Genomic DNA, 26,942 nt, shown 5'->3' with positions numbered 1-26,942 from the left:
CGTCACCGTCACCTTCACACACACAGACACACACACAGACACACACACACACACACAGAGAGAGGGTGAGGCCCAGCCACGCCGGGTGACTCACACCACCATCACCACCTCCTCCATCACCGTCACCTTCACACACACACACACAGAGAGAGAGGGTGAGGCCCAGCCACGCCGGGTGACTCACACCTCCATCACCGTCACCTTCACACACACAGACACACACACAGACACACACACACACAGACACACACAGACACACAGAGAGAGAGGGTGAGGCCCAGCCACGCCAGGTGACTCACACCACCACCACCTCCATCACCGTCACCTTCACACACACACAGAGAGAGAGAGAGGGGGTGACACACACACACAGACACACACACACACAGAGAGAGGGTGAGGCCCAGCCACGCCGGGTGACTCACACCACCACCACCTCCATCACCACCTCCTCCATCACCGTCACCTTCACACACACACACAGAGAGAGAGAGGGTGAGGCCCAGCCACGCCGGGTGACTCACACCTCCATCATCACCGTCACCTTCACAGACACACACAGAGAGAGGGTGAGGCCCAGCCACGCCGGGTGACTCACACCACTCTCACCGTCACCACCTCCTCCATCACCGTCACCTTCACACACACACACAGAGAGAGAGGGTGAGGCCCAGCCACGCCGGGTGACTCACACCACCATCACTGTCATCACCGTCACCTTCACAGACACACACAGACACACACAGACACAGGGAGAGAGAGGGTGAGGGTGAGGCCCAGCCACGCCGGGTGACTCACACCACCACTCTCACCGTCACCGTCACCTTCACACACACAGACACACACACAGACACACACACACACAGACACACACACAGACACAGAGAGAGAGAGGGTGAGGCCCAGCCACGCCGGGTGACTCACACCACCACCACCTCCATCACCACCTCCTCCATCACCGTCACCTTCACAGACACACAGAGACACACAGAGAGAGAGAGAGGGTGAGGGTGAGGCCCAGCCACGCCGGGTGACTCACACCACCACCACCTCCATCACCGTCACCTTCACACACACACACAGAGAGAGAGGGTGAGGCCCAGCCACGCCGGGTGACTCACGCCACTCTCACCACCTCCATCACCGTCACCTTCACACACACAGACACACACACAGACACACACACACACAGACACACACACAGACACAGGGAGAGAGAGGGTGAGGCCCAGCCACGCCGGGTGACTCACACCACCACCACCGTCACCACCGTCACCGCCACCACCACCACCGTCACCTTCACAGACACAGAGAGAGAGAGAGGGTGAGGCCCAGCCACGCCGGGTGACTCACACCACCACCTCCATCACCGTCACCGCCACCATCACCTTCACAGACACAGAGAGAGAGAGGGGGAGAGACACACACACACAGACACACACAGACACACACACAGACACAGAGAGAGAGAGAGGGAGGGGGAGACACACACACACACACAGACACACACACAGACAGACACACACACAGACAGACACACACACAGACAGACACACGCACACAGACACACGCACACAGACACACAGTCACACGCACACAGTCACCACGACGCTTGTGCCAGGCTATGTGCACCCTGTGGCCACGTGAAGTGTCGAACGCCCGCTGGCAGGAGGTCACGGGGCAGACCCAGGTGCCACGGGTCGACTGACTGAGATGACTGGCTGGTGCACCACCTGTGCCCCCTACTGTGCCAACCTGCTGTGCTTTAGCCACCCGGCGCTCCGCTCGTTGTTGTGAGCGTCGCTCCTCCGCCCTCCGTTGTTGTTGGAGGGCGACTGCCTCCAACTGCCCAGTAGCGTCCTTCACGAGCCTCCTCCACAGAGGCCGATCTTGACACCGCTGGTACCAGTCATCGGCAAGTCCACTCAGCTCCACGTCCTCCTGTACCACATCACTCCATCTCTTCTCTAGCCCGTGCCGCGCCCGCTTAGCCCCCTCAATCCGGCCGAACAAAAGCTGTTTCGGCATGCGGTGGCTGGGCATGCGGGCTACATGACCCAGCCATCGCAGCCTTGCCCGCCGGAGGAGCTCACCGATGGGACCTTGCCCAGATCTTTCAAGGATTTGTGAGCTCCTCACACAATCCAGCCTGGTTAAACCCAGGATGGATCGTAGGCAGGCCAGCCTAAATGTTTCTAACCGGCGAAGATGTTCCATTAGGGGGGTCCACGTTTCGCAAGCGTAGAGAAGGGAGGGAATGACCGTGGCCGAGAAGACCTGAAGCTTCGTGCGGAGCGACAGACCAGGTAGCTTCCACACAGCGTTACACAACCGATGAAAAGATATTGCCGCTCGACTTATTCGGAGTGAGACCTCTGCTGTTAAACTGGAGCCAGTCATAAGCACACTCCCCAGGTATGGGAAACTCTCCACTCTCTCCACAACTGCCCCATCACCGATTGGGAGTTGTGGGGGTGGAGTGTCCGATGGTACAAAATACCCAGGCAGGTGCTTAGTTTTGGTGGGGCTGATGGTAAGGCCCCACCTCTTAGTGGCACACTCCAGTCTCAGCAGCAGCGTCTCCAACTCCTCCTCTGAATGAGCAGCTATTACCAGGTCATCGGCATACATAACGTGGTTGAGCAATAGGGAGCCATCCCTTGATAGCACCCGGGCATCAATCAGCCTCCTATTGTATTTGTACCAGATGGAAATTCCTCCGGTACAGCCATCAAAAGCTTCATAAACTACGTGGTATAAATAGATGTTAAATAATGCGGCAGCCAGAGGACATCTCTGTCGCACCCCAAGGTGTACAGGGAATGGCTCTGACTCCCGGCCACGTAGTTTTACCCGGGCCCTCTCACCATCATGAAGGTCCTTAATGATCGTGAGCAGAGGGTCAGGTACTCCAAAAGCACGAAGAACGACCCAGAGCCCAGGCCTACTGATGGTATCATAGGCCTTGACCAGGTCAATAAAGCAGAGATGTAGGTCTTGTTGGAATTCCCTACACCTCTGCTGTAGCAGACGGACAGAAAATATGGCATCTGTGCAGGACCGCCCTTTCCTGAAACTGCATTGGGGCTCCGCAAGCCTCTCCTCAGCGTGCCTGGCAAGGCGATGTTGAATAATCCTTGCCAGGACCTTTCCCGGCACACTGAGGAGTGAGATGCCCCTGTAGTTGTTACAGTCTGTGCGGTCCCCCTTCTTAAAGAGGGGGACCACCAGGGCATCCTTCCAATCCTGCGGAACCCGTCCAGTGATCCCCACCCAGCCAATCACCCACCCACCCACCCGCTCACCCGCCCACCCACCCGCTCACCCACCCACCCACTCACCCACCCATCCACCCACCCACCCATTCACCCACTCACCCACTCACCCACTCACCCACTCACCCACTCACCCACCCACCCACTCACCCACCCACCCACCCACTCACCCACCCACTCACCCACCCACTCACCCACCCACCCACCCACTCACCCACCCACCCATCCACGCACTCACTCACCCATTCACACACTCACCCACCCACCCACCCACTCGCTCACCCACTCACTCACTCACTCACCCACCCACTCACCCACCCACCCATCCACGCACTCACTCACCCATTCACACACTCACTCACCCACCCACTCACCCACCCACTCACCCACCCACCCACTCACCCACCCACCCACCCATCCACGCACTCACCCATTCACACACTCGCTCACCCACTCACTCGCTCACCCACTCACTCGCTCACTCACCCACCCACTCACCCACCCACCCACCCACTCACCCACCCACCCACCCATCCACGCACTCACTCACCCATTCACACACTCACCCACCCACCCACCCACTCGTTCACCCACTCACTCACTCACTCACCCACCCACTCACCCACCCACCCACCCACCCACTCACCCACCCACCCATCCACGCACTCACTCACCCATTCACACACTCACTCACCCACCCACTCACCCACCCACCCACCCACTCACCCACCCACCCACCCACTCACCCACCCACCCACCCACCCACCCACCCACTCACCCACCCACCCACCCACTCACCCACCCACCCACCCACTCACCCACCCACCCACCCACTCACCCACCCACCCACCCACTCACCCACCCACCCACCCATCCACGCACTCACCCATTCACACACTCACCCACCCACCCACCCACTCGCTCACCGACTCACTCACTCACTCACCCACCCACTCACCCACCCACCCACCCACTCACCCACCCACCCACCCACTCACCCACCCACTCACCCATTCACACACTCACTCACCCATTCACACACTCACTCACCCACCCACTCGCTCACCCACCCACTCGCTCACCCACCCACTCGCTCACCCACCCACCCACCCATCCACGCACCCACCCACTCACCCACCCACCCACCCATCCACGCACTCACTCACCCATTCACACACTCACTCACCCACTCACTCACTCACCCACTCACTCACTCACCCACCCACCCCACCCACCCCACCCCACTCCACCCACCCCACCCACCTCCATTGCCGGCGTACTCCGGCGGCAGTCCCTGTGCCCAGTCAGGACGAGGCGGCGGCGTCTGCGGCGAGCCACCGCCTCCGTCGTGGTGGCCGTGGTGGCCGTGGTGGCCGTGGTGGCCGTGGTGGCCGTGGTGGCCGTGGTGGCCGTGGTGGCCGTGGTGATACTCGCAGGCGCACAGCACGCAGGCGCACACCAACTCGGCCAGCGCCAGCGCAGCCGCCAGCACCGGACCCACCGGCACGCGAGAGCCGGCGGAGGAGCGCGCACTCCTCAGATGCATCATGGTGGCGGTGGTGGGCCGGTCGGTGGGTGGGGTGGGGGGCTGGGTGGGTGGGTGGGTAGTAGGGTGGGTAGGTAGTAGGGTTGGTGGGTAGTTGGTAGGGTGGGTGGGTAGTTAGTAGGGTGGGTGGGTAGTTAGTAGGGTGGGTGGGTAGTTGGTAGGGTGGGTGGGTAGTTAGTAGGGTGGGTGGGTGGATGGTTAGTAGGGTGGGTAGTTAGTAGGGTGGATAGTTAGTAGGGTGGGTAGTTAGTAGGGTGGGTGGGTGGATGGTTAGTAGGGTGGGTGGGTAGTAGGGTGGGTGGGTAGTTAGTAGGGTGGGTGGGTAGTTAGTAGGGTGGGTGGGTAGTTAGTAGGGTGGGTGGGTAGTTAGTAGGGTGGGTGGGTAGTTAGTAGGGTAGGTAGTTAGTAGGGTGGGTAGTTAGTAGGGTGGGTAGTTAGTAGGGTTGGTGGGTAGTTGGTAGGGTGGGTGGGTAGTTAGTAGGGTGGGTGGGTAGTTGGTAGGGTGGGTAGTTAGTAGGGTGGGTAGTTAGTAGGGTGGGTGGGTAGTTAGTAGGGTGGGTGGGTAGTTCGTAGGGTTGGTGGGTAGTTAGTAGGGTGGGTAGTTAGTAGGGTTGGTGGGTAGTTAGTAGGGTGGGTGGGTAGTTAGTAGGGTGGGTGGGTAGTTAGTAGGGTTGGTGAGAAGTTAGTAGGGTGGGTGGGTAGTTAGTAGGGTTGGTGGGTAGTTAGTAGGGTGAGTAGTTAGTAGGGTTGGTGGGTAGTTAGTAGGGTGGGTAGTTAGTAGGGTTGGTGGGTAGTTAGTAGGGTTGGTGGGTAGTTAGTAGGGTGGGTGGGTAGTTAGTAGGGTGGGTGGGTAGTTGGTAGGGTTGGTGGGTGGTTGAGTATGGAAGGCGTAGACCGGTCCCCTTGGGTGTTGGAGGAGATCCTCAGGCCTTGTAGGGCCCTGGCGGTGGGGGGACAAACCAGTGGGTGGGTGGGTGGGTGAGTGGGTGGGTGAGTGAGTGGGTGGGTGAGTGGGTGGGTGGGTGAGTGGGTGGATGAGTGGGTGGGTGGGTGAGTGGGTGGGTGGGTAAATGAGTGGGTGGGTGAGTGGGTGGGTGGGTGGGTGAGTGGGTGGGTGAGTGAGTGGGTGGGTGGGTGAGTGAGTGGGTGGGTGGGTGAGTGAGTGGGTGAGTGAATGGGTGGGTGGGTGGGCGAGTGGGTGGGTGGGTGAATGAGTGGGTGGGTGAGTGGGTGGGTGGGTGAGTGGGTGGGTGAGTGGGTGAATGAGTGGGTGGGTGAGTGAGTGGGTGAGTGGGTGGGTGGGTGAATGGGTGGATGAGTGGGTGGGTGGGCGAGTGGGTGGGTGGGTGAATGGGTGGGTGAATGAGTGGGTGGGTGAGTGGGTGGGTGGGTGAGTGGGTGGGTGAGTGGGTGAATGGGTGGGTGGGTGAGTGAGTGGGTGAGTGGGTGGGTGGGTGAATGGGTGGATGAGTGGGTGGGTGGGCGAGTGGGTGGGTGGGTGAATGAGTGGGTGAGTGGGTGGGTGAGTGGGTGGGTGGGTGAATGAGTGAGTGGGTGGGTGGGTGAGTGGGTGGGTGGGTGAGTGGGTGGGTGAGTGAGTTGGTGAATGAGTTGGTGAATGAGTGGGTGGGTGAATGAGTGGGTGAGTGTGTGGATGACTGAATGACGGAGTGGGTGGGTGAGTGGGTGGGTGGTTGGGTGGGTGAGTTGTTGAGTGAGTGAGTGGGTGAGTGAGTCATTAGGTGGGTCAGTGGGTGGGAGACTGAATAACCGAGTAAGTGGTCTACAGGAGGTCGTGGGTTCGATCCCAGACCCTGCTGCTGCTGCTGTGTATTTGGAGTCTGCGTCTCTCTCCCCGTGGTGGTCGCTGCGTTGATTTTATCACTCCGGGTCCTCCGGTTTTTCCCCTCTCACGTTTAGAATCACGAGTTCAGAGTCTTTGTCTGCTGCTATCAATGACCACGTGATGGTGATGATGATATCAGTCACGTGGTGATGACGATGATGATGATATCAGCCACGTGGCTGAGCTGCTGTCATAAGTGATGGCCCAGCTCGCTTCTGATAAAATATCAACACAGCAGCTGAGTGGGATCTTACACCTGGTGACATCAACTTAGTTTAGTTTTAGTTTGGGGCTCTGTGAGTCTCTGTTGGTCTCTGTGGGTGTCTATGGGGCTCTGTGGGTCTCTGTGGGTCTCTATGAGTATGGGTCTCTGTGGGTCTGTGTGGGTCTCTGTGGGTCTCTGTGGGTCTGTGTGGGTCTCTGTGGGTCTGTGTGGGTCTCTATGGGTCTCTGTGGGTCTGTGTAGGTCTCTATGGGTCTGTGTGGGTCTGTGTAGGTCTCTATGGGTCTGTGTGGGTCTGTGTGGGTCTCTATGAGTATGGGTCTCCGTGGGTCTGTATGGGTCTCTATGAGTATGGGTCTCTGTGGGTCTGTGTGGGTCTCTATGGGTCTGTGTGGGTCTGTGTGGGTCTCTGTGGGTCTCTTAAGACTGTATCACTCCTGCGAACTGTAGTGATATAGTCTCTATAGACTTATATATCTAACATAGAATATACACAACTATGCAAACTGTGATCATGTACAGTAATTGTATTTACTGCAGTTATGTCCAGTCCATAACGCATAAATTATGTATATTAGTCCAGCAATGTTACACTGTACATACAGTCTATATATACTGTATTGATGTAGTGTATGCATACAGTAAGAGTGATTGCATACTGTACATAGTCTGTATATACTGTAGCAGTGTGTATAGTCCATACTGATGTACATAAGTCTGTATATTGTATACTGTAGCAGCGATGTACAGTATACCTACTGTAGAAGTGAGATACAGTACACATACCGTAACAGCGGCGTACAGTACAGACTGTGGCATCGATGCACAGCACTCCTACTGTACCCCCCGTGATATACAGTACATCTACTGTGTCAGCGATATACAGTACAATACTGTAGCTGCGATATGCAGCACACCAACTGTATCAGCGATACACAGTACACATACTGTAAGTGATATACAGTACGCATACTGTGACAGCGATATACAGTACACATACTGTAACAGTGATATACAGCACACATACTGTAACAGCGATATACAGTACACTTACTGTGGCAGTGATATACAGTACAGTACTGTGGCGGTGATGTACAGTATGCATGTTGTGGCAGTGGTATACAGTACAACACTGTAGCAGCGATGTACAGTACGCACATGCGGTTGGAGCGATATACAGTACGCATACTGTAAGTGATATACAGTACACATTCTGTAGCAGCGATATACAGTATACCTACTGTAGCAGCGACATGGTATACCTACTGTTGCAGCGGCATACAGTATACCTGCTGTAGCAGCGACATACAGTACATATATTTGTAACAGCGGCGCACAGTACGCATACTGTAGCAGCGATGTACAGTATACTAACCGTGGCAGGGATACACAGCACACCTACTGTACCATCGGTGTACAGTGCAATACTGTAGCCGTGATGTGCAGTACAATATTGTAGCAGCGGTGTACAGTACATCTGTTGTGGCGGCGATGTACAGTGCGTATACTGTACCGGCAATGCGCAGTACAACTACTGTATCAGCTATGTACAGTAGCCCGCGGTGACAGTGATGTACAGTACTCATTCTGTGACTGTGCCGTACAGTCCACATACTGTAGCAGTGACGTACAGTCCACATACTGTAGCAGTGACGTACAGTCTATATATACTGTAGCATACACTGCCGTGACGTACTACTTCCGGTCCCAAACCGGAAGTGGCACGCGACGTCCCAGGAGCCGTGCCAGCTCAGAGGTTTTTTCCCCCCTCCAAAACATTTTCACTGTCAATCATCCAGGGTCTATCCACTGCTGAATTAGTGAGTGGGTGGGTGAGTGGATTGGTGGGTGAGTGGATTGGTGGGTGAGTGGATTGGTGGGTGGATTGGTGGGTGAGTGGGTTGGTGGGTGAGTGGGTTGGTGGGTGAGTGGATTGGTGGGTGAGTGGATTGGTGGGTGAGTGAGTGAGTGGGTTGGTGGGTGAGTGGGTGAGTGGGTTGGTGGGTGAGTGGGTTGGTGGGTTGGTGGGTGAGTGGATTGGTGGGTGAGTGGGGTTGGTGGGTGAGTGGGTTGGTGGGTGAGTGAGTGGGTTGGTAGGTGAGTGGGTGGGTGGGTGAGTGGGTTGGTGGGTGAGGTGGGTTGGTGGGTGAGTGGATTGGTGGGTGAGTGGGTGAGTGGATTGGTGGGTGAGTGGGTGAGTGGATTGGTGGGTGAGTGGGTTGGTGGGTGAGTGGGTTGGGTGGTGAGTGGGTTGGTGGGTGAGTGGATTGGTGGGTGAGTGGGTGAGTGGATTGGTGGGTGAGTGGGTGAGTGGGATTGGTGGGTGAGTGGGTTGGTGGTGAGTGGGTTGGTGGGTGAGTGGGTTGGTGGGTGTGTGGTGAGTGGATGGTGGTTGAGTGGATTGGTGGGTGAGTGGATTGGTGGGTGAGTGGGTGAGTGGATTGGTGGGTGAGTGGGTGAGTGGGATTGGTGGGTGAGTGGATTGGTGGGTGAGTGGGTGAGTGGATTGGTGGGTGAGTGGGTGAGTGGATTGGTGGGTGAGTGGGTGAGTGGATTGGGTGGGTGAGTGGATTGGTGGGTGAGTGGGTGAGTGGATTGGTGGGTGAGTGGATTGGTGGGTGAGTGGATTGGTGGGTGAGTGGATTGGTGGGTGAGTGGGTGAGTGGATTGGTGGGTGAGTGGGTGAGTGGATTGGTGGGTGAGTGGGTGAGTGGATTGGTGGGTGAGTGGGTGAGTGATGGTGGGTGAGTGGATTGGTGGGTGAGTGGATTGGTGGGTGAGTGGATTGGTGGGTGAGTGGGTGAGTGGATTGGTGGGTGAGTGGGTGAGTGGATTGGTGGGTGAGTGGGTGAGTGGATTGGTGGGTGAGTGGATTGGTGGGTGAGTGGATTGGTGGGTGAGTGGATTGGTGGGTGAGTGGATTGGTGGGTGAGTGGATTGGTGGGAGTGGGTGAGTGGATTGGTGGGTGAGTGGATGGAGTGGATTGGTGGGTGAGTGGGTGAGTGGATTGGTGGGTGAGTGGGTGAGTGGATTGGTGGGTGAGTGGATTGGTGGGTGAGTGGATTGGTGGGTGAGTGGATTGGTGGTGAGTGGGTTGGTGGGTTGGTGGGTGAGTGGATTGGTGGGTGAGTGGATTGGTGGGTGAGTGGATTGGTGGGGTGAGTGGATTGGGGGGTGAGTGGGTTGGTGGGTGAGTGGGTTGGTGGGTGGGTGGGTGGGTGAGTGGATTGGTGGGTGGGGTGAGTGAGTGGGTGGGTGAGTGAGTGGGTGGGTGGGTGAGTGGGTGGGTGGGTGGGTGAGTGGGTGGGTGGGTGGGGGGGTGAGTGGGTGGGTGGGTGGGTGAGAGAGTGGGTGGGTGGGTGGGTGAGTGGGTGGGTGGGTGGGGGTGGGTGGGTGGGTGAGTGAGCGGGTGGGTGGGTGGGTGGGTGAGTGAGTGGGTGGGTGGGTGAGTGAGTGAGCGGGTGGGTGGGTGGTGAGTGGGTGGGTGAGTGGGTGCGTGGGTGGGTGAGTGGGTGGATGAGTGGGTGGGTGGTTGGGAGAGTGGGTGGGTGGTTGGGAAAGTGGGTGGGTGGTTGGGAGAGTGGGTGGGTGGTTGGGAAAGTGGGTGGGTGGTTGGGAGAGTGGGTGGGTGGTTGGGAGAGTGGGTGGGTGGTTGGGAGAGTGGGTGGGTGGTTGGGAGAGTGGGTGGGTGGTTGGGAGAGTGGGTGGGAGGGTGGGTGGGAGGGTGGGAGGGTGGGTGGGAGGGTGGGAGGGTGGGTGGAGGGTGGGAGGGTGGGTGGGAGGGTGGGAGGGTGGGAGGGTGGGTGGGAGGGTGGAGGGTGGTGGAGGGTGGAGGGCGGGAGGGTGGAGGGTGGGGGTGGGTGGGTGTCAGGGTGGGAGGGTGGGTGGGTGTCAGGGTGGGTGGGTGGGTGGGTGGGTGGGTGGGAGGGTGGAGGGTGGGAGAGTGAGTGGGTGAGGGGAGGACGGATGAGTGGGTGAGTGGGGAGACGGATGGAGTGGGTGGGTGATTGTGGGTGGGTGAGTTGGTGGGTGGGTGAGTTGGTGGGTGGGTGAGTTGGTGGATGAGTGGGTGGGTGAGTGGGTGGGTGAGTGGGTGGGTGAGTGGGTGGGGGGTGAGTGAGTCTATGGCTCTCTGTGTGATGAGTCTATGGGTCTCTGTGTGGTGAGTCTATGGGTCTCTGTGTGGTGAGTCTATGGGTCTCTGTGTGTTGAGTTTATGGCTCTGTGTGGTGAGTCTATGGGTCTCTGTGTGGTGAGTCTATGGGTCTCTGTGTGGTGAGTCTATGGTGTCTCTGTGTGGTGAGTCTATGGGTCTCTGTGTGTTGAGTTTATGGCTCTGTGTGATAAGTCTATGGTTCTCTGTGTGATTGTGTGAGTCTTTATGAGTCTGTGTGTATGTGTGAGTCTGTGTGTGTGTCTCTGTGTGAGTCTCTGTGTGAGTGTGAGTCTCTGTGTGAGTGTGAGTCTCTGTGTAAGTCTCTGTGTATGAGTCCGTGTGAGTCTCTGTGTGAGTCTGTGTGTATAAGTCTGTGTGTGAATGTGAGTCTCTGTGTGAGTCTCTGTGTGTCTCTGTGTATGAGTCCGTGTGAGTCTCTGTGTGAGTCTGTGTGTCTCTGTGTGAGTGTGAGTCTCTGTGTGAGTATGTGTGTATGAGTCTGTGTGTGTGTTTATGGGTCTGTGTGAGTCTGTGTGTGCTTATGGGTCTGTGTGTCTCTTTGTGAGTCTGTGTGTCTCTTTGTGAGTCTGTGTGAGTCTCTGTGTATGTGTCAGTCTGTGTGAGTCTCTGTGTGAGTGTGAGTCTCTTTGTGAGTCTGTGTGTGTGTGTCTCTTTGTCAGTCTGTGTGAGTCTCTGTGTATGTGTCAGTCTGTGTGAGTCTCTGTGTGAGTCTCTGTGTGAGTCTGTGTGTATGAGTCTGTGTGTGTGAGTCTGTGTGAGTCTGTGTGTCTCTGTGTATGAGTCCGTGTGTGTCTCTGTGTGAGTCTCTGTGTGAGTCTCTGTGTGTGTGTCTCTGTGTGAGTCTCTGTGTGAGTGTGAATCTCTGTGTGAGTCTGTGTGTGTGTGTTTATGGGTCTGTGTGAGTCTCTGTGTGTGTGTCTCTGTGTGTGTCTCTGTGTGAGTCTGTGTGTATGTGTGGGTCTGTGTGTGTGTCTCTGTGTGAGTCTCTGTGTGAGTGTGAGTCTCTGTGTGAGTCTGTGTGTCTCTGTGTGAGTGTGAGTCTCTGTGTGAGTCTGTGAGTCTCTGTGCGAGTCTCTGTGTGAGTGTGAGTCTCTGTGTGAGTCTGTGTGTGTTTATGGGTCTGTGTGAGTCTCTGTGTGAGTGTGAGTCTCTGTTGTGAGTGGTGTGTGTCTCTGTGTGAGTCTCTGTGTGAGTGTGAGTCTCTGTGTGAGTCTGTGTGTCTCTGTGTGAGTCTCTGTGTGAGTGTGAGTCTCTGTGTGAGTCTGTGAGTCTCTGTGTGAGTCTCTGTGTGAGTGTGAGTCTCTGTGTGAGTCTGTGTGTGTTTATGGGTCTGTGTGAGTCTCTGTGTGAGTCTCTGTGTGAGTGTGAGTCTCTGTGTGAGTGTGAGTCTCTGTGTGAGTCTCTGTGTGAGTGTGAGTCTATGTGTGAATGTGAGTCTCTGTGTGAGTCTCTGTGTGAGTGTGAGTCTATGTGTGAATGTGAGTCTCTGTGTGAGTCTCTGTGTCTCTGTGTATGAGTCCGTGTGAGTCTTTGTGTGAGTGTGTGTATGAGTCTGTGTGTGTGAGTGTGTTATGAGTCTGTGTGTGAGTCTCTGTGTGAGTCTGTGTGAGTCTGTGTATGAGTCCGTGTGAGTCTCTGTGTGAGTCTGTGTGTATGAGTCTGTGTGTGTGTATGAGTCTGTGTGTGTGTGTATGAGTCTGTGTGTGTGTTTATGGGTCTGTGTGAGTCTGTGTGTGCTGATGGGTCTGTGTGTCTCTTTGTGAGTCTGTGTGAGTCTCTGTGTATGTGTCAGTCTGTGTGTGTCTCTGTGTGAGTCTGTGTGTCTCTGTGTATGAGTCCGTGTGAGTCTCCGTGTGAGTCTGTGTGTGTGAGTCTGTGTGAGTGTGAGTCTCTGTGTGAGTCTGTGTGTATGAGTCTGTGTAAGTGTGTGTCTCTTTGTGAGTCTGTGTGTCTCTTTGTGAGTCTGTGTGAGTCTCTGTGTATGTGTGAGTCTGTGTGTCTCTGTGTATGAGTCCCGTGTGAGTCTCTGTGTGAGTCTGTGTGTATGAGTCTGTCTGTGTGTTTATGGGTCTGTGTGAGTCTGTGTGTGCTGATGGGTCTGTGTGTCTCTTTGTGAGTCTGTGTGTCTCTTTGTGAGTCTGTGTGAGTCTCTGTTTATGTGTCAGTCTGTGTGTGTCTCTGTGTGAGTGTGAGTCTCTTTGTGAGTCTGTGTGTGTGTCTCTTTGTGAGTCTGTGTGAGTCTCTGTGTATGTGTCAGTCTGTGTGTGTCTCTGTGTAAGTGTGTGTCTCTGTGTGAGTCTGTGTGTATGAGTCTGTGGTGAGTGTGAGTCTCTGTGTGAGTGTGAGTCTCTGTGTGAGTGTCAGTCTGTGTGAGTCTGTGTGTCTCTGTGTATGAGTCCGTGTGAGTCTCTGTGTGAGTGTGAGTCTCTGTGTGAGTCTGTGTGAGTGTGTGTGTATGAGTGTGTGTCTCTTTGTGAGTCTGTGTGTCTCTTTGTGAGTCTGTGTGAGTCTCTGTGTATGAGTCTGTGTGAGTGTGAGTCTCTGTGTGAGTCTGTGTGTCTCTGTGTATGAGTCCGTGTGAGTCTCTGTGTGAGTGTGAGTCTCTGTGTGAGTGTGAGTCTCTGTGTGAGTCTGTGTGTCTCTGTGAGTCTGTGTTTATCTCTGTGTGTGTATGGGCTTATGTGATTGTTGTGTGTTTATGGTCTGTGTGAGTCTCTGTGTGTGTTTATGGGTCTGTGTGTGTGTCTGTATGTGCCTCTGTGGGTGTTTATGGATCTGTGTGTGTCTGTATGTGCCTCTGTGGGTGTTTATGTGTCTGTGTGTGTCTCTGTGTGTTTCTGGGTCTGTGTGTGTGTCTGTGTGCGTGTGAGTCTGTGTGTGTCTGTGTGTGTGTCTGTGTGTGTGTCTAGGTGTGTGTGTGTGTCTGTGTGTGTGTCTAGGTGTGTGTCTAGGTGTGTGTGTCTAGGTGTGTGTGTGTCTGTGTGTGCTTATGTGTCTGTGTGTGTCTCTGTGTGTGTTTATGGGTCTATGTGTGTTTGTGTGTGTGCTTATGTGTCTGTGTGTATCTCTGTATGTGTTTATGGGTCTGTGTGTGTGTCCGTGTGTGTGAGTGTGTGTGTCTAGGTGTGTCTCTGTGTGTGTTTATGGGTGTGTGTCTGTGTGTGCTTATGTGTATGTGTGTATCTCTGTGTGTGTTTCTGGGTCTGTGTGTGTGTCTGTGTGTGTGTGTCTGTGTGTGTGTCTAGGTGTGTGAGTCTGTGTGTGTGTCTGTGTGGGTGTCTGTGTGTGTGTGTCTGTGTGTGTGTGTGTCTGTGTGTGTGTGTGTCTAGGTGTGTGTGTCTGTGTGTGTGTCTAGGTGTGTGAGTCTGTGTGTGTGTCTGTGTGTCTATGTATACATTTGTGTGTCTAAACGTCTCCGTGTCTGTGTCTCCGTGTCTCCGTGTCTCTCACCTTGTCTCTCTCCCCGTGTCTCTCTCCTGTCGACGTGTCCGTCTCGCCTCACACACAGAGACAGTGTCTGTGTGTGTGTCTGTGTGTGTCTGTGTGTCTGTTTGTCTGTGTGTCTGTGTGTGTCTGTGTCTCTGTGTGTGTCTCTGTGTGTGTCTCTGTGTGTCTCTGTGTGTGTCTGTGTCTCTGTGTGTGTCTCTGTGTGTGTCTGTGTGTCTGTGTCTCTGTGTCTCTGTGTGTGTGTCTCTGTGTCTCTGTGTGTCTGTGTCGCTACTGTTTCAGCTGCCGTCGGAATGAGAATCCGCCCATGGCTGCCTGCAGCAGCAGAAGGCAGCGTCAACAAAGAAATAATTAATTAACTACACCCCACCCACTACCACCCACTACCACCCCACCCACTACCACCCCACCCACTACCACCCACTACCACCCCCACCCACTACCACCCACTACCACCCCCACCCACTACCACCCACTACCACCCCACCCACTACCACCCCCACCCACTACCACCCCACCCACTACCACCCCACCCACTATCATCCCACCCACTACCACCCCCACCCACTACCAGCCACTACCACCCCCACCCACTATCACCCCACCCACTATCACCCCCACCCACTATCACCCCACCCACTACCCACCCCACCCACTATCACCCCACCCACTACCCACTCCACCCACTACCACCCCACCCACTATCACCCCCACCAACTACCACCCCACTCACTACCACCCACTACCACCCCCACCCACTATCACCCCACCCACTATCACCCCACCCACTAGCACCCCACCCACTACCACCCACTACCACCCCCACCCACTATCACCCCACCCACTACCACCCCCACCCACTACCACCCCCACCCACTACCACCCCCACCCACTACCACCCCACCCACTACCACCCACTACCACCCCCACCCACTATCACTCCACCCACTACCACCCCACCCACTACCACCCCACCCACTATCACCCCCACCCACTATCACCCCCCACCCACTACCATCCCACCCACTATCACCCCCACCCACTACCACCCCACCCACTATCACCCCACCCACTACCACCACCACCCACTACCACCCCCAGCCACTATCACCTCACCCACTACCACCCACTACCACCCCACCCACCACCCCACCCACTACCACCTACTACCACCCCCACCCACTATCACCCCACCCACTACCACCCCACCCACTACCACCCCACCCACTATCACCCCACCCACTACCACCCCACCTACTACCACCCACTATCACCCCACCCCCACCCACTACCACCCACTATCACCCCACCCACTATCACCCCTACCCACTACCACCCCACCCACTATCACCCCACCCACTACTACCCCCACCCACTACCACCCACTACCACCCCCACCCACTATCACCCCCACCCACTACCACCCCACCCACTACCACCCCACCCTCATCACCCCACCCACTAACGCCCCCACCCACTAACCCCCCACCCACTACCACCCCCACCCACTATCACCCCACCCACTACTACCCCCACCCCCTATCACCCCACCCACTACCACCCACTACCACCCCACCCACTATCACCCCCACCCACTACCACCCACCCACTATCACCCCACCCACTACCACCCCACCCACTACCACACACACCCACTATCACCCCCACCCAATACCACCCCCACCCATTATCACCCCCACCCACTATCACCCCAACCACTGTCACCCCCACCCACTATCACCCCACCCACTACCACCCACTACCACCCAACCCACTACCACCCCACCTACTACCACCCACTACCACCCCCACCCACTACCACCCCACTATCACCCCACCCCCACCCACTACCACCCACTATCACTCCACCCACTATCACCCCTACCCACTACCACCCCCACCCACTACCCCCCACCCACTACCACCCCCACCACTACCACCCCACCCACTATCACCCACTATCACCCCACCCCCACTACCACCCACCCACTACCACCCCACCCACTATCATCCCACCCACTACCACCCCCACCCACTACCAGCCACACTCCCCCCACCCACTATCACCACCACCATACACCCCCACCCACTATCACCCCCACCACCACCCCACCCACTATCACCCACCCACTATCATCCCACCCACTACCACCCCCACCCACTACCATCCACTACCCACCCCCACCCACTATTCACCCACCCACTATCACCCCCACCCACTATCACCCCCACCACACTACTATCACCCCCACCAACTACCACCCCACTCACTACCACCCACTACCACCCCCACCTACTATCACCCCACCCACTATCACCCCACCCACTAGCACCCCACCCACTACCACCCACTACCACCCCCACCCACTATCACCCCACCCACTACCACCCCCACCCACTACCACCCCCACCCACTATCACCCCACCCACTAGCACCCCACCCACTACCACCCACTACCACCCCCACCCACTATCACCCCACCCACTACCACCCCACCCACTACCACCCACTATCACCCCACCCCCACCCACTACCACCCACTATCACCCCACCCACTATCACCCCTACCCACTACCACCCCACCCACTATCACCCCACCCACTACTACCCCCACCCACTATCACCCCACCCACTATCACCCCACCCACTACCACCCACTACACCCACTACCACCCACTACCACCCCCATCCACTATCACCCCCACCCACTACCACCCCACCCACTACCACCCCCACCCTCATCACCCCACCCACTAACGCCCCCACCCACTAACCCCCCACCCACTACCACCCCCACCCACTATCACCCCACCCACTACTACCCCCACCCACTATCACCCCACCCACTACCACCCACTACCACCCCCACCCCACTATCACCCCCACCCACTACCACCCCACCCACTATCACCCCACCCACTACCACCCACACCCACTATCACCCCCACCCACTAACACCCCCACCCACTATCACCCCAACCACTGTCACCCCCACCCACTATCACCCCACCCACTACCACCCCCACCCACTATCACCCACTACCAGCCCCACCCACTATCACCCCACCAACTACCACCCACTACCACCCCACCCACTACCACCCCACCTACTACCACCCACTACCACCCCCACCCACTACCACCCACTATCACCCCACCCCCACCCACTACCACCCACTATCACTCCACCCACTATCACCCCTACCCACTACCACCCCCACCCACTACCCCCCCACCCACTACCACCCCCACCCACTACCACCCACTACCACCCCACCCACTACCACCCCACCCACTACCACACCACCCACTACCACACCACCCACTACCACCCCCACCCACTACCACCCACTATCACCCCACCCCCACCCACTACCACCCACTATCACTCCACCCACTACCACCCACTATCACTCCACCCACTATCACCCCTACCCACTACCACCCCCACCCACTACCCCCCCCCACCCACTACCACCCCCACCCACTACCCCCCCACCCACTACCACCCCCCCCCCACTATCACCCTCCCGCCCACCACAACAGGAATGCGTCGTTTAGAATCTGCGGTGCGAAATCCGAAGACCGCCCACACACACACACAGTGACACACACACACAGTGACACACACACACAGTGACACACACACAGTGACACACACACACAGTGACACACACACAGTGACACACACAACAACAACCGCCATTCGCCACTAAGTGGCGATGACGTCACCACGACGCTTGTGCCAGGCTATGTGCACCCTGAGACCACGTGAAGTGTCGAACGCCCGCTGGCAGGAGGTCAAAGGGGCAGACCCAGGTCTCCACTCTCTCCACAACTGCCCCATCACCGATTGGGAGTTGTGGGGGTGGAGTGTCCGATGGTACAAAATACCCAGGCAGGTGCTTAGTTTTGGTGGGGCTGATGGTAAAGCCCCACCTCTTAGTGGCACGCTCCAGTCTCAGCAGCAGCGTCTCCAACTCCTCCTCTGACTGAGCAGCTATTACCAAATCATCAGCATACATAACGTGGTTGAGCAATAGGGAGCTATCCCTTGACCGCACCCGGGCATCGATTAGCCTCCCATTATATCTGTACCATATGGAGATTCCCCCGGTACAGCTATTGAAGGCTTCACGAACTACGTGGTCAAAATACATGTTAAATAATGTGGGAGCCAGAGAACATGCCTGTCGCACCCCAAGGTGTACAGGGAATGGCTCTGACTCCCGGCCACGTAGTTTTACCCGGGCCCGCTCACCATCATGAAGGTCCTTAATGATCGTGAGCAGAGGGTCAGGTACTCCAAAAGCACGAAGAACGACCCAGAGCCCAGGCCTACTGATGGTATCATAGGCCTTGACCAGGTCAATAAAGCAGAGATGTAGGTCTTGTTGGAATTCCCTACACCTCTGCTGTAGCAGACGGACAGAAAATATGGCATCTGTGCAGGACCGCCCTTTCCTGAAACCGCATTGGGGCTCCGCAAGCCTCTCCTCAGCGTGCCTGGCAAGGCGATGCTGAATAATCCTTGCCAGGACCTTTCCCGGCACACTGAGGAGTGAGATGCCCCTGTAGTTGTTACAGTCTGTGCGGTCCCCCTTCTTAAAAAGGGGGACCACCAGGGCATCCTTCCAATCCTGCGGAACCCGTCCAGTGGTCCAGACTGTTGTTATGATGTCATATAGGGCAGTCTGTGCACAAACGCCACCCTCCCTCAGCATTTCGCTTGGGAGATCATCTCTGCCCGCTGCCTTTCCTGGTCTCAGACTCCGGATCGCCTTCAATACTTCCTCAGCAGATGGCACCTCAGCCAGCCACTCACAGGGGGTGACTTCTTCCAATATTTGAGGCACCACAGCCTCAGCAGGGTCATCCTCACTTTGTGCCACGATGTTTTCTTGGCTGAGGGATTTTCCCTCCCCCAGGACCTCACAGAAATGCTCAGCAAATCTGCGAACCTGTTCCTGGGGGTCGGAGATTGGATCACCGTTTTTTCCCCTAATGATGGTAATAGGTGTGGCGCTGCAGGTTACTTTTTTGATGGAGTTAAATAGAGATTTGTGATCATGGGCCACTGAGGCAGACTCCATCTCCTCAGCAACCCGCGACCACCACCCATCCTTGCAGCGCCTCACGGCTCTCCGAACCTCCGAGCGAAGGCTGCGGTAAGCCTCCTCATTCTCTGACGTGGGATTCTGTAGCCGATGACAGTGGGCCTGTCGCTTTTTCTCAACCATCCTGAACACCTCCTCTGTCAGCCAGGGTCTCTGGGGAGGTCTGGACCGCGTACCCAAAGCAGCTGCATGAGTCACAGTCCTAAACCTCGCCCATTTACCCTCGACATCAGGAGGAGTCGGGGACGATGCCAATCCCAGCCGCAAGCGATGATGAAATTCTCGCTTGCAACTTTCATCAGATAACTGAGACCAGGCCACTTTATGTTGGAATGGGGTCCTGGGTGTACACCCACCACCGGAGTGGAAGAATGGCAGGCGCATCTTACAGATGACTAGTCGATGGTCAGAGGGCAGATCAGCTCCACGGTAGGTCCTGGTGTCAAGGACATGGGCTCGCATTCGCTGGTCCGTCACTATGTAGTCCAGCAGATGTTCTTGCTTGGACCCGGCATGCATCCATGATGTTGTGTGGATGCGCCGATGCCGGAACAGCGTGTTGGTAATTACAAGCCAATGGGCTGCACAAAAATCTAGCAGCCTCCTACCGTTGTTATTGAGCTGATCTGGCCCATGCCCTCCAATCACTCCAGACCAGGTGCCAGTATCATGACCAACTCGGGCATTGAAGTCACCCAACATGATGACTCTATCCCGAGGGGCCACTTTAGCCAGCACCTGTGACAGGAGGTCATAGAAGGTATCTGACTCATCGGCTTTGCCTGCATCCTTCCACGGATGTTCATCTTCGGTGGGGGCATAAGTAACCACGACCACCATTCCTCGCCTCCGGTTGATGGGAAGGCGAGCCCAAAGTAGCCTGGGGCTTACAGCTTCCCACACCTCACCGCCACGCTCCCACGCCCTCTTCATTCTATTGTTCAAAAGAAGACCCACACCCTGTTGTTTGGCAGTCTGCTGCCCCGAGTAGAGGACTGTCCACCCCTCATGGTGGCAGGAGCCAGAGCCGGTCCACCGGACCTCCTGAATGCCGCATAGATCCAGGTGGTACGGGTGCAGCTCCCGACAGAGGAGTGGCAGCCTCTCCTCTGCAGTGAGCGTTCGAACATTCCACGTGGCCACCCGTAGTGGCTTTTCGTTGTTTCTGGAGTAGCCCCGAGGGTAGGTATTCAATCTCCTGGCTCCGCCAATTGGGGTTTGGCCAGGAGACGTCATAGACGCCTGGCCCCCCGGGGCCTCCGGCACAAGCTTATTAGTTACATATTTCAGTTTAATTCGTGGTTTCGTGGTAATTAATTGAAGGTGGAGGGGTTACCAGCCCCTCGCACCCGTCCAGAGCCCCCGTTTAGCCCCTGTGGTGGACACATATGCCATGAGGGGAGGAGCCAATCAAAATTGGATCTCCCCCCACAGCACTGTCCACGACAGAGTTGCCCGTCCGGCACCGCGAGGAGGTAGGGGGTTGTTTTGCTGGGGCAAGTGCTGTTGGTAGCAGCGCCTATGAACAAACACACGACTCATAAACTACACACGATGGGAGGAGTGCAGAGTGGAGGGAATGGCAGACTCAATGTATACACAAATACGAAGAATACACTCCTACAACTAACACCAGGTTAAAGACCCCACTGAGCTGCAGGAAAAGACTCACAGAGATCCACAGACACCTATAGACACACAGAGACTCACAGAGAGCCATAGGCACCCAGAGACTCGCAGAGACCCATACTCAGAGACCTACACAGACCCACAGAGACCCATACTCATAGAGACCCATAGAGACACACAGAGACTCACAGAGACCCATACTAAGAGACCCACACAGACCCACAGAGACCCATACTCATAGAGACCCACACAGACCCACAGAGACCCATACTCATAGAGACCCACACAGACCCACAGAGACCCACAGAGACCCATACTCAGAGACCCACACAGACCCACAGAGACCCATACTCATAGAGACCCACACAGACCCACAGAGACCCATACTCATAGAGACCCACACAGACCCACAGAGACCCATACTCAGAGACCCACAGAGACCCACATAGACCCACATAGACCCACATAGACCCACAGAGACCCAAACAGACCCCTACTCATAGAGACCCACAAAGACCCACAGAGACCCATACTCATAGAGACCCATACAGACCCACAGAGACCCATACTCAGAGACCCACAGAGACCCATACAGACCCACACCGCAACACCAGCTACTCATTTGAGGCTGAGTCGACCTAGGGGAGGGCCAGGGAGCTGGTTCGCTGGTGGTGCTGTTGGTGGCCGTGAGTGGGAATCAAACTGGGGAGGTCAGCTGGGTTGGTGGGGGGGGGGGCACCGCTGCGCTAACCACTGCACCACCGCTCCCCTCAAACACACAGACAAAGCTCCCCCAGGTAGCCTCTAACAGGCTGTAGGGGCAAGTGCTGTTAGTAGTAGCTACCTACACAGACAAAGCTCCCCCAGGTAGCCTCTAACAGGCTGTAGGGGCAAGTGCTGTTAGTAGTAGCTACCTACACAGACAAAGATCCCCCGTGTAGCCTCTAACAGGCTGTAGGGGCAAGTGCTGTTAGTAGTAGCTACCTACACAGACAAAGATCCCCCGTGTAGCCTGCAACAGGCTGTAGGGGCAAGTGCTGTTAGTAGTAGCTACCTACACAGACAAAGATCCCCCGTGTAGCCTCTAGCAGGCTGTAGGGGCAAGTGCTGTTAGTAGTAGCTACCTACACAGACAAAGATCCCCCGTGTAGCCTCTAACAGACTGCAGGGGCAAGTGCTGTTAGTAGTAGCTACCTACACAGACAAAGATCCCCCGTGTAGCCTCTAACAGACTGCAGGGGCAAGTGCTGTTAGTAGTAGCTACCTACACAGACAAAGATCCCCCGTGTAGCCTCTAACAGACTGCAGGGGCAAGTGCTGTTAGTAGTAGCTACCTACACAGACAAAGATCCCCCGTGTAGCCTCTAACAGACTGCAGGGGCAAGTGCTGTTAGTAGTGGCGAGTAGCAGCAGCAGCAGCAGCGTCTATGAAGTCTACCAGGGGCAGTGTGTCACCACACACAGAGAGAGGGGTGGGTGGCCACCACCACAACCACAATCACCACCACAATCACCACCACCATCACCATCACCACCACCACCATCACCACCACCATCACCACCACCATCACCACCACCATCACCACCACCACAATCACCACCACCATCACCACCACTACCACAATCACCACCACAATCACCACCATCACCACCACCATCACCACCACCATCACCACCACCATCACCACCACAATCACCACCACCACCATCACCACCACCACCACCATCACCACCACCACCACTACCACAATCACCACCACAATCACCACCACCATCACCACCACCACAATCACCACCACAATCACCACCATCATCACCACCATCACCACCATAACCACCACCATCACCACCACCATCACCACCATCACCACCACCACCACCACCATCACCACCATCACCACCATCACCACCACCATCACCACCATCACCACCATCACCACCACCACCATCACCACCACCATCACCACCACCACCATCATAGACACCACCATCACCACCATCACCACCATCACCACCATCACCACCACCACCATCATAGACACCACCATCACCACCACCATCACCACCACCATCACCACCACCATCACCACCACAATCACCACCACAATCACCACCACCACCATCACCACCACCATCACCACCACCATCACCACCACCACCATCACCACCACCACCATCACCACCACCATCACCACCATCGCCACCACCATCACCACCACCACCATCACCACCATCACCACCACCACCATCACCACCATCACCACCACCACCATCATAGACACCACCACCATCACCACCACCACCATCATAGACACCACCATCACCACCACCATCACCACCACCACCATCACCACCACCATCACCACCACCATCACCACCACCACCACCATCACCACCACCATCACCACCACCATCACCACCACCATCATAGACACCACCATCACCACCACCACCACCATCACCACCATCACCACCACCATCATAGACACCACCATCACCACCACCACCACCATCACCACCACCACCATCACCACCACCACCACCACGACCATCACCACCACCACCATCACCACCACCATCACCACCACCACCATCACCACCACCATCACCACCACCACCATCACCACCACCACCATCACCACCATCACCATCACCACCATCACCACCACCACCACCATCACCACCATCACCATCACCACCATCACCACCACCATCATAGACACCACCATCACCACCACCACCACCATCACCACCACCATCACCACCACCACCACCACCATCACCACCACCACCACCACCATCACCACCACCATCACCACCACCACCATCACCACCATCACCACCACCATCACCACCACCATCACCACCACCACCCCCATCACCACCACCATCACCACCACCATCACCACCACCACCATCACCACCACCACCATCACCACCATCATAGACACCACCATCACCACCATCACCACCACCACCATCATAGACACCACCATCACCACCACCACCATCATAGACACCACCATCACCACCACCACCATCACCACCACCATCATCATAGACACCACCATCACCACCATCACCATCACCACCATCACCACCACCACCATCACCACCACCACCATCACCACCATCACCACCACCACCACCATCACCACCACCACCATCACCACCACCACCATCACCACCACCACCATCACCACCACCACCATCACCACCACCACCATCACCACCATCATAGACACCACCATCACCACCACCATCACCACCATCACCACCATCACCACCACCATCACCACCACCACCACCATCACCACCACCACCACCATCACCACCACCATCACCACCATCACCACCACCACCACCACCATCACCACCACCATCATAGACACCACCATCACCACCACCATCACCACCATCACCACCACCACCATCACCACCACCACCACCATCACCACCACCATCACCACCACCATCACCACCACCACCACCATCACCACCACCATCACCACCACCATCATAGACACCACCATCACCACCACCATCACCACCATCACCACCACCACCATCACCACCACCACCACCATCACCACCACCACCATCACCACCACCATCACCACCACCACCACCATCACCACCACCATCACCACCATCACCACCACCACCATCACCACCACCATCACCACCACCATCATAGACACCACCATCACCACCACCATCACCACCACCACCATCACCACCACCACCACCATCACCACCACCACCATCACCACCACCATCACCACCATCACCACCACCATCACCACCACCATCACCACCACCACCATCACCACCACCACCATCACCACCACCACCACCATCACCACCACCATCACCACCACCACCACCATCACCACCATCACCACCACCATCACCACCACCACCATCACCACCACCATCACCACCACCATCACCACCACCATCACCACCGCATCACCTCTCCCAATGCAGAAAGGACGCCTGGAACCGGCCAAACGCGCATGCACCGAGCGCCGATGCTGGAGCGGTGAAGCCGCGCGCGTTCCGTTGGCGAGGGGGCGTGGTGGGGTGGTGGTGAGGTGGGTGCATGTCGATGCGTCCGTGTACGCGTGGCTGTATTTATACTGCAGCACACACACCACACACACACTACACACACACCTACACACACACCACACACACACACACCACACACCACACACACACCACACACACACATACACACACATACACACAAACACATACACACATACACACACACACCACACACACCACACAAACACCATACACACACACCACACACACCACACACACTACACACATACTACACACACATACACACCACACACACACCACACACACCACACACACACCACACACACACCACACACACCACACACACCACACACACACACCACACACACACACATACACACACACACACCACACACACACATACACACACACCACACACACACACCATACACACCACACACACACCAAACACACCATACACACACCATACCACATACATACACACACACACACACCACACACACACCACACACACACATACACACATACACACATACACCACACTACACACACCACACACACCACAGACACGCACACCACACACACCACACACCACACATACACACCACACACACACCACACACACATACACCACACACACCACACACATACACACACCACACACACCACACACACACCACACACACACACCACACACACACATACACACACACCACACACACCACAGACACACCACACACACACACCACACACACACTACACACACACACCACACTACACGCACCACACACACCACACACACACGCACCACACACACCACACACACACACCACACACACACCACACACTACACACACAGAGACCCACACACACACACACCACACAATCCACACACACACACCAAACACACACCACACACACACCACACAAACACCACACACACACACCACACACACCACACTACACACCACACACACTACACACACCACACACACCACACACACCACACACACACACTACGCACACACTACACACACACTACACACACACCACACACACACAAACACCACACACAAACACCATACACACACCACACACTACACACACACCACACACACACACACCACACCACACACACACCTACATACACACACCACACACACACATACGCACACACCACACACACCACACACACCACACACCACACACACACCCCACACACACCACACACACCACACACACACATACACACATAAACACATACACACACACCACACACACTACACACACACATACACACCACACACACACCTACATACACACCACACACACACACCACACACACCACACACACCACACACACACCACACACCACACACACACCACACACACCACACACACCACACACCACACACACACACCACACACACCACACATACACACATACACACACACACCGGACATACTACACACACATACACACCACACACACCTACATACACACCACACCCACATACACACACCACACACACCACACACACCACACACACCACACACCACACACACCACACACACCACACACAACACCCACACCACACACCAAACA

General features: G+C 56.2%; 1 long non-coding RNA gene across 2 annotated transcripts; it reads right to left on the bottom strand.

The window, feature by feature from the left end:
- Positions 1 to 135: 135 nt before the first annotated feature.
- On the bottom strand, positions 136 to 14,877 carry LOC142906968 (uncharacterized). 2 transcript variants are annotated; one of them, XR_012930602.1, is made up of 3 exons: positions 14,519 to 14,877; positions 4,539 to 5,761; positions 136 to 718 (listed from the first exon to the last, which is right to left on the bottom strand). It is a non-coding gene; the product is annotated as an uncharacterized LOC142906968 (long non-coding RNA). The 2 variants fall into 2 exon arrangements; XR_012930603.1 differs by lacking the exon at positions 136 to 718 and adding an exon at positions 792 to 965.
- Positions 14,878 to 26,942: the final 12,065 nt, after the last annotated feature.

This window comes from Petromyzon marinus, chromosome 73 (genome assembly GCF_048934315.1).
Source record: "Petromyzon marinus isolate PM22_M1 ecotype Great Lakes invasive population chromosome 73, UKy_Petmar_22M1.pri1.0, whole genome shotgun sequence".
NCBI classification, from domain to species: Eukaryota; Metazoa; Chordata; class Hyperoartia; order Petromyzontiformes; family Petromyzontidae; genus Petromyzon; species Petromyzon marinus.
Note: the sequence above shows the minus strand (reverse complement) of the source record. Positions and strands in the feature narration are given on the sequence as shown.